General features: G+C 36.1%; 1 protein-coding gene across 3 annotated transcripts in view; it reads left to right on the forward strand.

The window, feature by feature from the left end:
* Positions 1-8,462: 8,462 nt before the first annotated feature.
* The window catches only part of LOC145662343 (uncharacterized), a 42,755-nt gene continuing 36,752 nt past the window's right edge, over positions 8,463-14,465 (forward strand). Inside the window, exon 1 of one of the 3 annotated variants that reach the window (XM_081727848.1) lies at positions 8,463-8,778. The gene's annotated coding sequence lies outside the window, so the exon portion shown is untranslated. Of the gene's footprint in view, positions 8,779-8,883; positions 9,014-14,465 lie in introns of those variants that run through there. The other 2 variants (XM_081727846.1, XM_081727847.1) reach the window with 2 other exon arrangements.

The following is a 14,465-nucleotide window of genomic DNA, read 5'->3' on the forward strand; positions in this document are numbered from 1 at the left end:
AAGGAATAATAAAAACAAAAAATTATGTAAAAAGAAAGTTCTGTTAATATTTGATTCAACAGAGGAAGGAACGCAGATATAGTAAAATATTTTACATGACATTATTGAGTTTTTACACTCATGTCCAAAATTATTGTCGCATGTCTATAAATATGTTGTTGTAGGAATATAATTTGTTAACTTATTCGCCCGGTATTTCTTATAATATTAGTATGTGTATAATCGGCAAATACATGAAAGTGGCAAATTTTGTCAAAAGAACAGTAAATAAGAACAATAAAACTTTTCTGTCCATTTAGCAACATTTCGTTTTATTCACTCTAATTTTCGTATTTCTATAATTCTTTTCCCATTAAATTGACCACAAATAGGGTCTATACATTTCCCGATTATACACATGGTATCAGTATAAAAAGTACCGGTACCCTGCAAAATCATTATCAAATTATATTCTTACAAGAAGAAAGTCATAGATATGCGACAATCATTTTGGACATGAGTGTACTTTTTATAATAGTGAATATGTACTTTTTATAATAGTTGAGGTCGTAATAAAATGAAAATTGTTATATTTGAATGAACAGAGGAAGAACGTAAATATTATAAAATCATTTTCAATACTTTTTAAAAATTATTATTATTATTTTACTCGAGATTTCTTCGTAGTTTGTTATTAAAATACTTACCAACATATCCTCATTTTATTGTTCTAACAAACCAATATATGTTGATAGCAAAGTAGTTTAGATTGATTGGGCCTTCAGTGTTTCATGTCACGTCCTCCCCCCCCCCGTTACGAAATCCTGGCTAAACGAACCAGTATATGTTCAGAAAAATGGTTTAGAATGATCGAGACCCTGGTGTGATTACCACAGTACGAAATCCTGGCTACGTGCCTGCTCGGTTAGATAACATTCGTGCTTATCAATGGCTACGTAGCACACGTTCGTTTGTTTTATGCACTGTAGTATTTATGCCTACGTGCACACTGTGTTTATACTCACCACAGTTACAGATAAAGAACCATAATCACTACCAAGCATAGGCGGAAATAGGAACTGTCTGCTTGGGGGGCATTGGGGCAGACTTTTTGGTCGGTCGCGGAGGTCTTGGTAGGTAGCCATCTTATAGGTGACATTTTTATTTTTTGTCAAAAGTTGGGGGCAATGCCCCCCATAACTCCGCCCATGCTACCAAGTGACCTGAGGGAGAAACTAAATAATATCCAAGAGTATTGTGATTGTAAATGTGGAATTTTGATATTAGTCTGGCTGATCTATTACTGAAAACTGAGAAGAATCATAAACATCCATTTTTTTTTTTTTTTTTAGAAAGTAGAGCTTATTTAGTTATTGTGTGTGTACTAAAATTTTAATCTTTTCAGTATAGTTGAAAGAATATTTTAATTGTAAAAATTCCATATCACAAAGTCTAGTATATCTGGTTACCGTAGCTTACTTGCCTTTGACGCGGAGACCAAATCGATTGCCAGTACGAGTTCATATGGCTCAGATCCCACATTAAATTATAGGTTCACGTCTCATATGGCTTCGAGACTGAAACGAACACCAAACTGTAAATTAATCAACTAACATTAGTGGGGGAAGGTCGGGTAGTATCGGACACTTAAGGAACATGTGATGTAACACTTTTTTAAATTAATAAGAAATTAAATAAAAAAAAACATATATGCAATCCTTATACATACCTTTATAACACTATATAGATCATATTTCACTTTTACTACAAAATTCAGAGAAACTGAAAAAAAATGTAAAAGTCTAATTTTTCAAGATATAAAAAATGGCGGGTTATATCTGACAGATCAGTTATTACCCTCTTACATTCCTTACATGTCTTCTTACATACCTTGCAAAGTACAGATTGTTATGTTGAATTGTAAATATCCCATTTATAACAAAATTCATCTCCTTCAAGACTTACACAGTCTTCATGTGCCCAAGCTTTGCACGAACTACACTGTATCCAGTCCTCATCAAAGTCTTCCCCACACATTACGCAATTAGTCTTTGTTTCACCATCGAAGTTCAGAGACTTCGTTGCTGATTTCTGATTCTGTCCCTTTGCTCCTTTCGCAACTGTTACAGTTTGCTTATTTTGTTGTTTTTCTTCAAGTCTAAGTTTGTATGGAGTCGAACTTAGAATTTCACCTTTTTCTCCACGTCGATTTCGGGTATTTAAATTCACAACAGTACCACTTGGAACATTGCATAAGTTGCGAAGTACTTCCATAGATGAATTAAATGTTTCAAAATTACATCCAGATCTTTATGAGAAGAATGTCCATCAACTATGAGCAACACAGGAATCTCTTCATTTGGGTTCACTCTTTCAACAAAAGCTGACATCCATTTAAGAAATTCTCCTTTTGTGATTCAACCGCTTGGCTGAGTATCAAATACTCTTCCTTCGGGAGCATCTTTCGTAAGTTCTTTGTCCATTCTTACTCTTGGGAACACAAACAATGGTGGGATGAATTGATCACCTGATGCATTTATGCACTGAAGAATTGTTACGTTTTTCCCTCTCTTTCCAGATGTTAATTTCCCTACTTGCTTTTTCCCTTTTATAGACAAAAACTTTTAACTGATTTTCATGAACTACTGACACACCAGTTTCATCAGCATTAAAAATTCTCGATGGTTTAAAAGAATATTTATCCAAAAGTTGAGAGAGTTTGTCAAAAAATATACCAACGTGTTCCTTGTTGAATCCTATAGCCCGCTGCAAACTTGTAGACTACGCTCACTTCAAACTTAAATCGGGATGTCTCTTCATGAAAGAATAATAAAAATCTTTCCCGGCTAGTCCTTTATTTCTGTTGAATTTATGGTTCAGTTTCAAGTGTTCAGCGAACTGAAATGCTAGTTTCAAAAACTCTTTTTTGTTGAGAGGCATCAGCTGGCTCTCCAGATCTTTGACAAGATTATACAGCAACTCATCCTGTTCATCCTTAAAAATGTTTTGAAATTTACCCATTGGCGGTTTTACTTGAATTTCTTTCCCCAAAGAAAGAAATCTTACCCTGTCACCTAAAGTGCTTTTCGGGACGGAAAATTGTTTACTTGCTTCTCTTGTTCTCATCCCACCACTTATCACATTATCAATTGCAGTTTTCATATTTTCCTCTGACCTTTTACCTCTCTTTTTGTCCATTTTTACTTGAAAAACATGAGAGAATACTTCGCATCGAAACTTCGAATATTGCTGTCCGATATTGCCCGCCAACACCCTGTCCGATACCACCCGACCAATATGCATGATAATAAAGACTCTTGAAATAATTTGTTTTGCATTGAAGGCAATGATATATTGCCAATTAGGATACAAAACTACAACAAAAATGTAAAACTACTTAAATTCATATTTTACTTACCTTTATTTCTGTAATTAGCCGACAAAGTTAAATACGTGCAGCCACAAACCGCATAAAAACTACAAAACGTTGCACCACATGTACACCTTTCAACGTACTATCTCAGAATGTTGGCGCCACGCTTCCCTCACAAAGAATTAATAATACGTGGCTAAAAAGTGTCGCCATCCTGTTCCGAGAATAGTGAACTTACTGTCCGATACTATCCGACCTTCCCCATCAATGCTGACACACGTTATCGATGAGCGTAAGGTAGAGACCTGCACGGACCGGGCCCGGCCCGAGGCCCGACCCGGCCTGCGGGCCGACACTATTATTTGTTTGGGCCGGGCCGGGCTTGGGCTGGCCGACACTGATTTCTCTTCAGGTCGGGCCGGGCTGGGGCCGATCATTTGCAATTCTTTAATAATTATTGACTTTCGCTAAACGATAACTGGAATAAAGGAAAAGTTGAAGTAGTGTATCCGTGAAAAATGTTACAAAGAATGCAATAGCTATTTACAGTTTGTGTTGCTTAGCGGCTCCACTTTCACTATAGAGGATTGCAGGCATTATGCGGTAAATTTAGCTCTGACCTTGACCTTCACTGAACTCGAAATATAAAAAGAAAAGGTGGGAATGTTTTGCCTGTCGCTAAACAATATTGCCATCTTCATTTAATGCTAAAAATAAATTAAATTAGATTTTTGTTACAGGAAATGGAGTTTTTGTTCTCTCGATGACAGGCAAAGTTCTAGGAGGCAATGGTACCATTCGGAAGGCAAGGGTCAGGTTGTGAACCAAAGTTTAGAAAATATTTCTGAGGATTAGGTAAAATTTAGTACTAAATTTTGAGAAAAATTCGGGATCGAGCTAATTTTTTTAAAATTTATCGGGCCGGGGTCGGGCCAAAAACTCTTAAAATTTATCGGGCCCGGGCCGGGCTTGGGCCAAGAATTTTGAAAAATTTATCGGGCCGGGCCGGGCTCGGGCCGAAAATCTGCAAAACTTTTCGGGCCCGGGCTGTCCGGACCTAGGTACGTTCGGGCTGGATTGGGCTCGGACCGAAAAATTCGGCCCGTGCAGATCTCTAGCGTAAGGTCACAACATATTCTAGAGAGATGCATAAGTTCCAGTTAACCAAACACCTCTCCAGATGGAGATAAAAAAATGTATATATGGAGCTATTTTTTTTTTCTAATTTTACAGGTAAACTGACAAAGAAAGACTAATGTATAAGGAACATATTTATGTAGGTGGCTAATATCATGAGTTTTACTTTTCTCAGACTTTTTGCGACTGTTACGTTTCTTTCTTCTCATCGAGGCTTTCGAGATATAACTATTTCTAGTTGGCCCTGCCTCTCATGCGAGGCTGGCGAGAAAAACGTCTTTCTCGTCAGCCTCGCTCTCATGACTATGACGTCATACCCAAACGTCACCTCCGCTTCTAACTAGCTGGGATAGAAAATGAAAGTTCGCTTTCACAGTGTAGTCATTTCGAGTACATATTGTGTAGGGAAAACCAAAATTAGTGAATGGTTAGCGATGGTACAGAACGGTCATCTGGATTGTACTCCTTAAAAAAAAAAAAAAAAAAAAAAAAAAAAAAAAAAAAAAAAAAAAAAATGCACATTAAACTTCTGTCACATTTCACACTTCCCATTAAAAAAAATAAATAAATAAAGTCATATTCAAGAAGTCGCACGGTTATTTGTGTTCTTGAGGTTTTCCCTTCCCAAACATCAAAAGCGTTTCCTGTTAGGACTGACAGCCGATTTTGGCCCTAAAAAGTTTAATGGATATTCTTACGTGAACCGGTACAAATCTTGTAGTGAGGGAAATCCAAGCTTGTAGACAGCCTGAGGTCCACGTCTCATATAGCCTCGCTGCTGAACGAAATATTAAAGTCTAAATCAACTCAATCAACTCTTAGGGGGGGGTCAGAAATTAATACTGAGGGGGCAATGGTAAAGAACACCACAAAATTATATACTTATTTATTATTTACAGAATATGTAACAGCTATTGCTTCTTTCATACATAATATCCTATAATGACAACATTACAGTACACCCAGGGGTGTAGCCAAGGGGAGCCCATCGGGGCCTGGCCCCCCAAATGACCAGCTTTTAAAACATCATAGTAAAATTATCTCGCTTCATTCATTTAAAAGTAACGGAGTTTATTGACAATTAATAATTTATGGTAAAATAGTATGGAGAAATATTGTTTTTCCATACCGATCGAAAAATAGTATAGTATCTCTTCCTTATACCGATCGAAAAATAGGATACTTTTTGTGACAGCAGATTACACAATTTACTGCGATTTATATTTGGCAGTTTGAAGACAAACGTTTTAACAAGGTACTACAAATATAGCCATAAAACAAAGGTACTAAGCTGATTTATAAGTACAGTATATTTTTATGTGCTTTAACAAGTGTTTTAAAAGACATAGAGGATGGAAAATTTGCTGAGAAACAATGCTTTTATTCAATTTGGATTTTATTCGGTCTCTCTTTTATTTCTCCTAAGTGTAATAAAATAATTATGTTTTTTTAGTCACGAATAATAAATAAATGTATTTGTCAGGAAACCGTAAAGAAATTAAGTGAAATTTCAAAGAAAATCAATCTTGTGTAGATAGGTTCTGTATACAAGATCTTAGATTTAAATATAAAGGTAACCAAGAAAAGTTTTGTTGCTTTTTCACCCACCACCTTCGAACATCGATATGTCAAGGTGATTGTCCAAAAAATGGAACAGGTGATAATCGGACGGTGCAATACCCGGGGAATATAGTGGTTGCAATATTGTTTCCCATTCAACGCAGAAAATGGTGCCCTGAGTCATCCTAGCCACGTGGGACTTAGCGTTGTCCCGTAAACCAAGACCCATTTGCAAAAAAAAAAAAAAAAAAAAAAAAAGATGGCTCCAGAGTTTTGAGTTTTTGTTGAACACAGCTCAACTGCTGACACTACACAGTTGCATTGATACTCTGACCAGCTGGTAGCAGTTCCCGATGCACGATGCACCAAACACACAGAAGGACCTTCTTCTGGTACAGTGCTGGTTTCGGCTGTTTAGAAATCGGTTCATGGGATGCTAACCAATGATGACGGCGCCGTGGAGCTTCGTATAGGACGCACTTTTTATCACATGTCAACGCCCTGTTCAGAAATGGCTCCGAAACAGTAAATAAACACAGGCAACTGCTGCGTTGCCTTCTGGCCCGGAGTCAAATTATGTGAGACCCATCGACCCAACTTGTAGTGCTTCACAAGTTGATGGTTGTGCAGCCGAATGGTTTCTCCACACACTGAATTGTAGTCCCTGTTCCTCTTTGTACATGTGTTGGTCTTCTGGCACGTGGTGTTTTCGGGTGTTTCGTCATCGTCCTTAAACTTGTTAAACCATCGCTGCAATGTCCGCGTCGTCACGACAACCCTCACCAAAGACCTGGCATATCTCCTGTCCCGCTACAGCGGCGTTTGACCTCCATTTGAACTCGTTCAGCATACATGCTCTTATGACGCTCTGTGGATGTCCCATGTTCCCTCTGTCTTTACGCAAGTTCACGGTGTGTCTGAATTGCCACAACCAGGTAGTATGTTGGATATACCCACACCAACAACTGACGTTCGCCTTATCTCCACTCGCATTCAACTCACGGTGTGAAGACCAATTGAACACAGACCTCCACGAAAAGGGACAGAACTTTCTTGGTTACCTTTATAGTTATGCACAAAAGTATAGCGTTTGGTCCCGGCAGTAGTTCTTGATTAAGCATAATAAAAACTATCTTGAATATAATTTATGGATAATAATAATAATAATAATAATAATAATAATAATAATAATAATAATAATAATAATAAGCTAAAATTGTGTTTTTAGTTTTCCAGATGGAAACCAAAATTTTCCTTTCTTTCAGGCCTCAAAAACACTAGCAGCAATACATTTTTTTTGGCTTTGTACAGTGTATCTGCCCCCCTTCTCAAAAACGACGGGCCCCCTACACAAACCTGCTGGCTACACCCCTGAGTACACCAATTCAAGAGTAAGAACATTGATCATTAACAAACTAAGATTAAAAAACACGATGCTATACAATTGATGTGCGTAGAACAATCTGGTGCTATGCCACAGAGAGAGAGAGAGAGAGAGAGATTTCACTGTATTTAGGATCCTTGGATATCTTATGGCCCGTGGCTGTTGAAAAGTATTCCAAAAATTGAGATTGGACGGCAGTAAATATTGTACGTGTTTTCCTTGCATCTATTGCTTTATATTACTTCAAATCGCATTTTCCTCGAGACAACTTAAATGTAACGTCGCACTGTGTTGCCCCAAACGCCTCGATATACAATTAAATTATATAGCTTTTATGTGTTAAATAATACAAAATATACAAAATCTTAATTACATAAGAACACTTGGTAATACTGTTAATTAAAACATTTGGGAATTACAAGATGTTTACTTCGGAGAACTTATAATACATTCAGGTGATAGTATATATAAAATTTGAGAAAGCAATTGCGACGATGTAAAAAAAAAAAAAAAAAAAAAAAAGTAAATACATTTTCTTATATAACGAACTTACATCAAAAGGAGTTTATGTGAGCACTTCGATAGTGTCTGGTGAAGCCAAAATGTTAGTTGGCGAAACTGTAACACGTATGTATTTTTTTATGTGAATATATTGTTTTGCTCAGCAAATAGTTTGTTTGGTTTTGATTGTTTGAAAATTCTCTTCAGAATTTTTAGAGGGGGCAGTGCTACATTTGCCATCAGAATAAACATTATTCTGAAGAAAGATCATGATTTTTAAATCAGAATTGTAGCACACGAGGGCCATTCCGTAGCAGTCTTCGTAAAATTGTACGTACAGCAACACTAAGCCAAAGCAGCATGTTATTGTGTGGATCTGATTATGGAAAAATACATTCAAAATTTTGTGTTCCGTTGACGCAAACCGTTAGTGAAAGCTCTCCCAACTTTTAAAAAGCGCCTGGAAAATAAAGGTACTAGGGCAGCATTTAAACGGAGGAAATTGATGTAAAATAATATTTCACCTAAATATCTCGTAAAACGCATGCAAAATTTTACATGACGAATGAACATGTAATATTGAAAATTGTTATAATTTCTTAAAATTAGTTTGCTCGTGTCAGCTATAATAAGTGCACGTTTATTTGTACAATACCTTCAAGGTTTAGAACTCAATATAAAAAACCCATACTTGTCTCTTATCAAATGGTGGATGCTGTTTGCCTTCTTTAAAATTGTTCTGGTTCCCTTTGTGAGTAATCTGTGATGAAGTGTGAGTTGAAGGTTGAGATTGTTAAGTTGTGGAATGCGCATTGAAAAAGAACCAAATTAAAATTACGGAAAGGTATGAAAAGTTTTAGTGTTTTACAACAATGTAGATATGTCATACTGTCAGGATTAAAGATAATTTTTGCCTTACATGTAACCAACCCTAGATTACTTATCACAGGAGCTTAAATGGCGCGGATTTGTTGGGCACCGGTACAATTTATATATAAATAAACAATATAACAACATTGTTATGTATAGTTTGAAGGAACTATAAAACTGAGTCATATTTATGAAATATGCTATTTTAGGTAGTAAATGTAGTGACTTAAGAATAATATATCAATGTTCCTTGTTTGAAAAATTGAGTAAAATAATTTTTATTTTGCATAAAAGATAACATTTTGGCATGAGATTTGAGTTTGAAACAGCACTTGAAGTAACTTCACGTATTCAAAACTTTTGTACAGGGCGACATATTATTCCTACTAGGTACCGGTGAAATGCAATTGAGTAACTCGAGTATGGTTATAAAATGATTATTTTAGTCGCCCAATGCCTTAAGATTGCATATCATAATATCGATTTCCGGGTTAAGTTCCGCAGTCGGCCTCCTGAAATTTCAAAATTTATAGAATTATACTGAGTTTAAGAATGAAACAAACTAAGAAGGTCAGAACGTACTTTGAGTAATTACGAGAAAAAATTAAGGTTAATGGGCTATATGAAGGTTTATAGTGAGGCGATTTTACAAAAACTGGCGATTTAGCATAATGTGTCAGTGTGTGAAACCCTTTGTCATAGTAGCCAACTTGGGAAGTACGTAGTGGAATAGGGAAGAGGACAGTGCTGATTCTAGCAACACTATAGCGCTACTGCCACGATGGCGGCTCCAGATAAGACCCTCATGAATTTGTTTTCAGTGTTATATTACAGCTTATCTGTGCTTAGATTCATATACCTTACCTCACCTATAATTACCCCTGTTTTATTTCTGGCGTTTACTATTAAATACAAATATTTCTTTTTTTCATGCTTCTTTTGCTCTTTCCTTCTTCCGTATGCATCAATATAATATTATTGCGCAAAATCAGTATCTTGGAATTCTTAAGTGTTGCAACCTACATACTCCTCATTAATGACTAAAACAATGGTGGCAGTTAAATATCGTGTCTTCCCAACTCTGCGATCGTAATGCAACCCGAAATTTTCTTTTTGCTTCGCAGATTTACTTTACGAAGACCTAAGTATTGGTTGGGTTTGAGTTTAACGTCCCGTACAGGAGCGAGGCTATATGAGACGTGGACCTACTGATTAGTCACTTTTCAAATTACACTCAGTGTCTTTTATAGCAAAGTTTGCGTTGTGATCACGCAAATCAGTATTTTATTGAGCCCTATGATTTTTTTTCACTGCAATGCAGGATGTAGCTTCGAAACTGCACTAAAAATTAATGAATAATGTGATCCTTCTTTGCGTGTTTCAGTGACATTTGGGGGTGCAGTCTTCTCTCAGAGACATGTCCCAAGACATTAATAGTTACGAAACACATACGAAAATACTTCTTTCCTGCGTGGCAACCATTCAATGGAAGAATACTTACATTCATGAAAAATGAATTTTCTTCAGCATCACATGTACTCTTACTATTAGTCCACCAGCGAACGAGTGCGGGCGGCCGATTTTGGAACTAAAATACAAACAACAGTGTTTCTAACCGGATCACTTGTAATTAATCTATCACAGTTGTTTTTGCCCTGTTCATAATAAACCACTTCACGCATATGTTCAAGTTAAGACAAACACAATTTCAAAAGTTATGGAAGTTATTTTCAGAACATTTTAAGGGACTGCAAAAAAAAAAAAAAAAAAAAAAAAAAAGTACATACACCCTCCATATTAATATGACAATAACTTGCGAATAAACTAACCTCAGTGTTGTACAAAGGAACACTGAGAACTTCGTAGCATTAGTGTGTAAGGAATTCCTAATTCATCTGTTAACGAAACCTCGAAGTTCATCTTTGTGAATCAAAGTTATACTTTGGCAACTGCGCTTTCATTGTTTAAAGCAAGTTCTATTGTGTAGTTTTGAGATAAGGCGTCTTCGAAATTGCTACCAATTTGGACCATGTGATCGATCGATTGACAGTACCTTCAGTAACAAATTTGCATTGAGATCATTTTCGGATGTGCTGCAAAAGACTGGTGAGAGAGAAACTGATAATCTAACCGCCTCCGAAGGAGATTTGGATCCGCCCCTAATTAAGAAGGTAGATAAAGATAACTTTCTCTGATATCTAACCTGTCATTATTTAGCATGGTTTGGTAATTTAAAAATCCAGTATTTCTACCATATTTTGAAAAAAAAAATTAAAAGAAATAAACCCAATGTTACATTGAGGCGGTAGGGGAGCGATTAAAATTTAAAGTGGGGAGCCTGACAATTGATTTCTTATAGCTCGTGAAATTCAGAAAAAAAATGAATTTCATATTAAAAAAGAAATACAAAATACATTTTCAGGGTAACTCTTACATTCATTATGTTGTTATAAAGTTAATGGTACTTTTGAAATTGATTAGAGTGAATAGATATGTATTTAAGTAACAAAACCACTTGCGTAAGTTTTTCAAAATATCAAGTTAGAAGAACGAAGTTTGTCTTCCACTGCTATCTCATTGCTCAAAGATACCGGCGATGAAACAATTGGCCGGAAATCTACGTAGCACATTTTAGTACTTACACTTGAAATAAAAATACAGCTGTTTAAAGACGATTGATTACCTTTGTCTTTGAATTTCATATGTGCACACAGGATTTGTTAAACAAGACCGTACATCTGATATGTTTGAACTATATGCAACTTATGCTCACGGGCTAAACTCAGTCTTCTGAAGTCAATCGACAAATGATTACGTATTACAGACACAAAGACAACACTAGGCTCCCAAGTTTCAAAATTATATTGTGTATGAAAACAGATAATAGAATTAATTCTTTGTCACAAGAGACCTAGGGTCTGAAAGAAATTCAGAGGGAGTTCAAAGGGAATTTCTATACTCATAAATAAAAGTTGTGAATTTATTGTGTATTGAACCAATGATATTTATGCTTACATTACCCATACGTTGATGTTTTATCGATACTTTTATTTCACATATACCAAAAGGCTGGATTACGTTTATAATCCTAAAAGAAAGATACATTGTAATCAGGTTTTACAAGGCAATCCCGAAAGACAATCTATCCAATCCCGTAGCCCTTTAAAAAATTAAGGAAAATTTCTTCTTCACTTCCTTTTCCCCCAAAGGGTTCACATTAATCGAAACAATGAAATGAAATTTCTTTAGTTTAACGTCCTATGATTATGCTCTTTATGCTAGAGGAGACAGATGATTAATGAAAGTGAAACATTGTAAAATTAATTGTTGGGCTCTCAGAGAACCACGTACAACAAAGACACATGCGCTAGCCAATAGACCAACGGAGAGAACTTTCACAGTTCTCGAGTGGAAACGTATCGGAATTCTTTCTTGGCTACAACTCAAGAAAATCATTTAGTTGTCAATCGATAGACCTACATTAAAACAAATACAAGCATCGCGAGCCTTAACTTGATTTAAACTTACAGTTACAAGATATTGCGCAAGTATCTAAGCTACCAACCCATAATTAATATTTTAGTCATTACATCTTATTACTGAGTTTTACAGGTTTCTACTGTTTTATAATGAAATCAAATAAAACGTAATCAATTTTTTTTATATAATCTGCTTAATACACGGTAGAAACTCACTTGTATGCTATCTTGTTCTTAAATTGTTAGTTTCCATGCATATGCCATTATCCACAATACATCTGCATTACTGCAGAAATAACCATTACTGCATTCAATAACAACTATATAATTTATGGAGTTCTTTATTAAGCGAAACAGATTAGGCTACTTATAACATGTAAACTGCAACTTTTGAAAATCGTTGGATACACTGCAGAGTGACGCTCTCCGTTCCCCTGTCCCACCGCGCTTACCTAGAAACTAATGTAAACACTACACTAGCGCCCTCCACGAAAAACCGCACTAATATCCTGGTCAGGTAATACCTTAGAAAGTATTTCTTAGAGGAGCTCCATTAATATATGCATATGTACTTCACGACGACTGATTATAAATACAATGTGTGGATATATATGCAGTGTTCGACGTGGAAAAAAGGCAGAGGCGATATGTTTTATTACGATTTTAACTTGTCATACCGGCTATCTAAATGTTGAAATGCAGTGAGGGTATATTGTATAAAAGTCATTTCTATCAACATAATAACTGAAAACCACTCGAGAGCTTCTATATAGTTAGGGCGGGGGGTGAAGGGCGGGCATGGAGAGACTTTGATTCCTCGCCAACAATTTTCTGAAAAAAATCGTTATGTTGTATTATAACGAACATGTCAAAAAAAAAAAAAAAAAATCCAGTTTTTAAATTAACAATTTCATGCGGAAAAATCCGAAACCCCTCACTCGACTGAAAAGTATTCCAAACCCTCGGAAGATTCATCTCCCACAGTAGACGACTCCTAAATCTGCTCATGATCAAAACATAACATTTATATGAATTAAGACAAGAAGGCATACACATATATACATAGATACGAAAGAAACAATTGAATATGGCAGATCAAAATATATTAACTTCTTTGAAGACACCTCATTTTAAAAACAAAGGGTATGAAAAAGATAACAAAAATGTCAACTTAGAAATTATTTCTACATAAGAAATAAAATTTTTTCACGTGCAATTCTATTCGTCAATTGCTGTGTATAAAAATGGATTTATTAAAGGTCTTTAGCATCTCTCCCGCGACGGTATGTCTTGATCCAATGTTGCCACACTTGGTACAATTGTACCAAATTCAGCCCTTTTTGTCATTCATCGGCCCGTTGGTACCACGCAGGCATTTTCAGCCCCTTTTGTGAAAAAGTTGGTACAATCCTACCCAATTCAGCACTATTTAACAAATACTTGTCACATTTTCAAAAGTGTCATTAAGAATTTTCGTACATCCCACGTTACTCATACTGTGTGTTGGACTCTTAAAAAATGCTGTTGAACATTCATTTCTGTGACGTTACACCGCATAACGCTACGAACTTTGTGTAGAAAATTCGTAATTCGAACTATATCGGAAAACAAATGACGCTTCATAAGCTCATTCGCGCCGCACATGAAGAAGAAGAGAAAGAAGCAGTGTAATAGAAATTTTAGTCGTCCTATTTGGATGTTTTTAAAAATTAATAAAAAAAAACACTTTCTTGATTTAAACTCTTGGAAAAGGGGGGGGGGGGAGTGTTATAGAACTTTACTTCTGTTACTTTCATGTTATAGAGCCATGTATTACACTAAGGGGTTAAAAGTGGATTTGAAAAAGTAGGGGGCTGCATGACGTCACGCCGTCCCCCCTGCCTATCTTTGCCCATTGTAATTTTTTTAGAAGTGGGGGACGCCACAGATATTTTCTGAAAGTGGGAGACGGCGTCCCCCCGCGTTCCCCGACACTTTTACCCTCGATGATATAAAATAATGAATTCAGCCCTTTTTGTTTCAACTTGGTACTATTTTTCAGCCCACTCCAGAGCTAGGATTGTGGCAACACTGTCTTGATCACTAAAATCCAGAGGCAGTATGTCTCCATCACTGAAAAACTAGGGGTGGTATGGCATACCGTCTCACTTAGACCACGATATATGGTAAAAAAAAAAAAAAA

This window comes from Thermobia domestica, chromosome 10, assembly GCF_964235325.1.
Source record: "Thermobia domestica chromosome 10, izTheDome1.hap1.1, whole genome shotgun sequence".
In the NCBI taxonomy this organism is placed as follows: Eukaryota; Metazoa; Arthropoda; class Insecta; order Zygentoma; family Lepismatidae; genus Thermobia; species Thermobia domestica.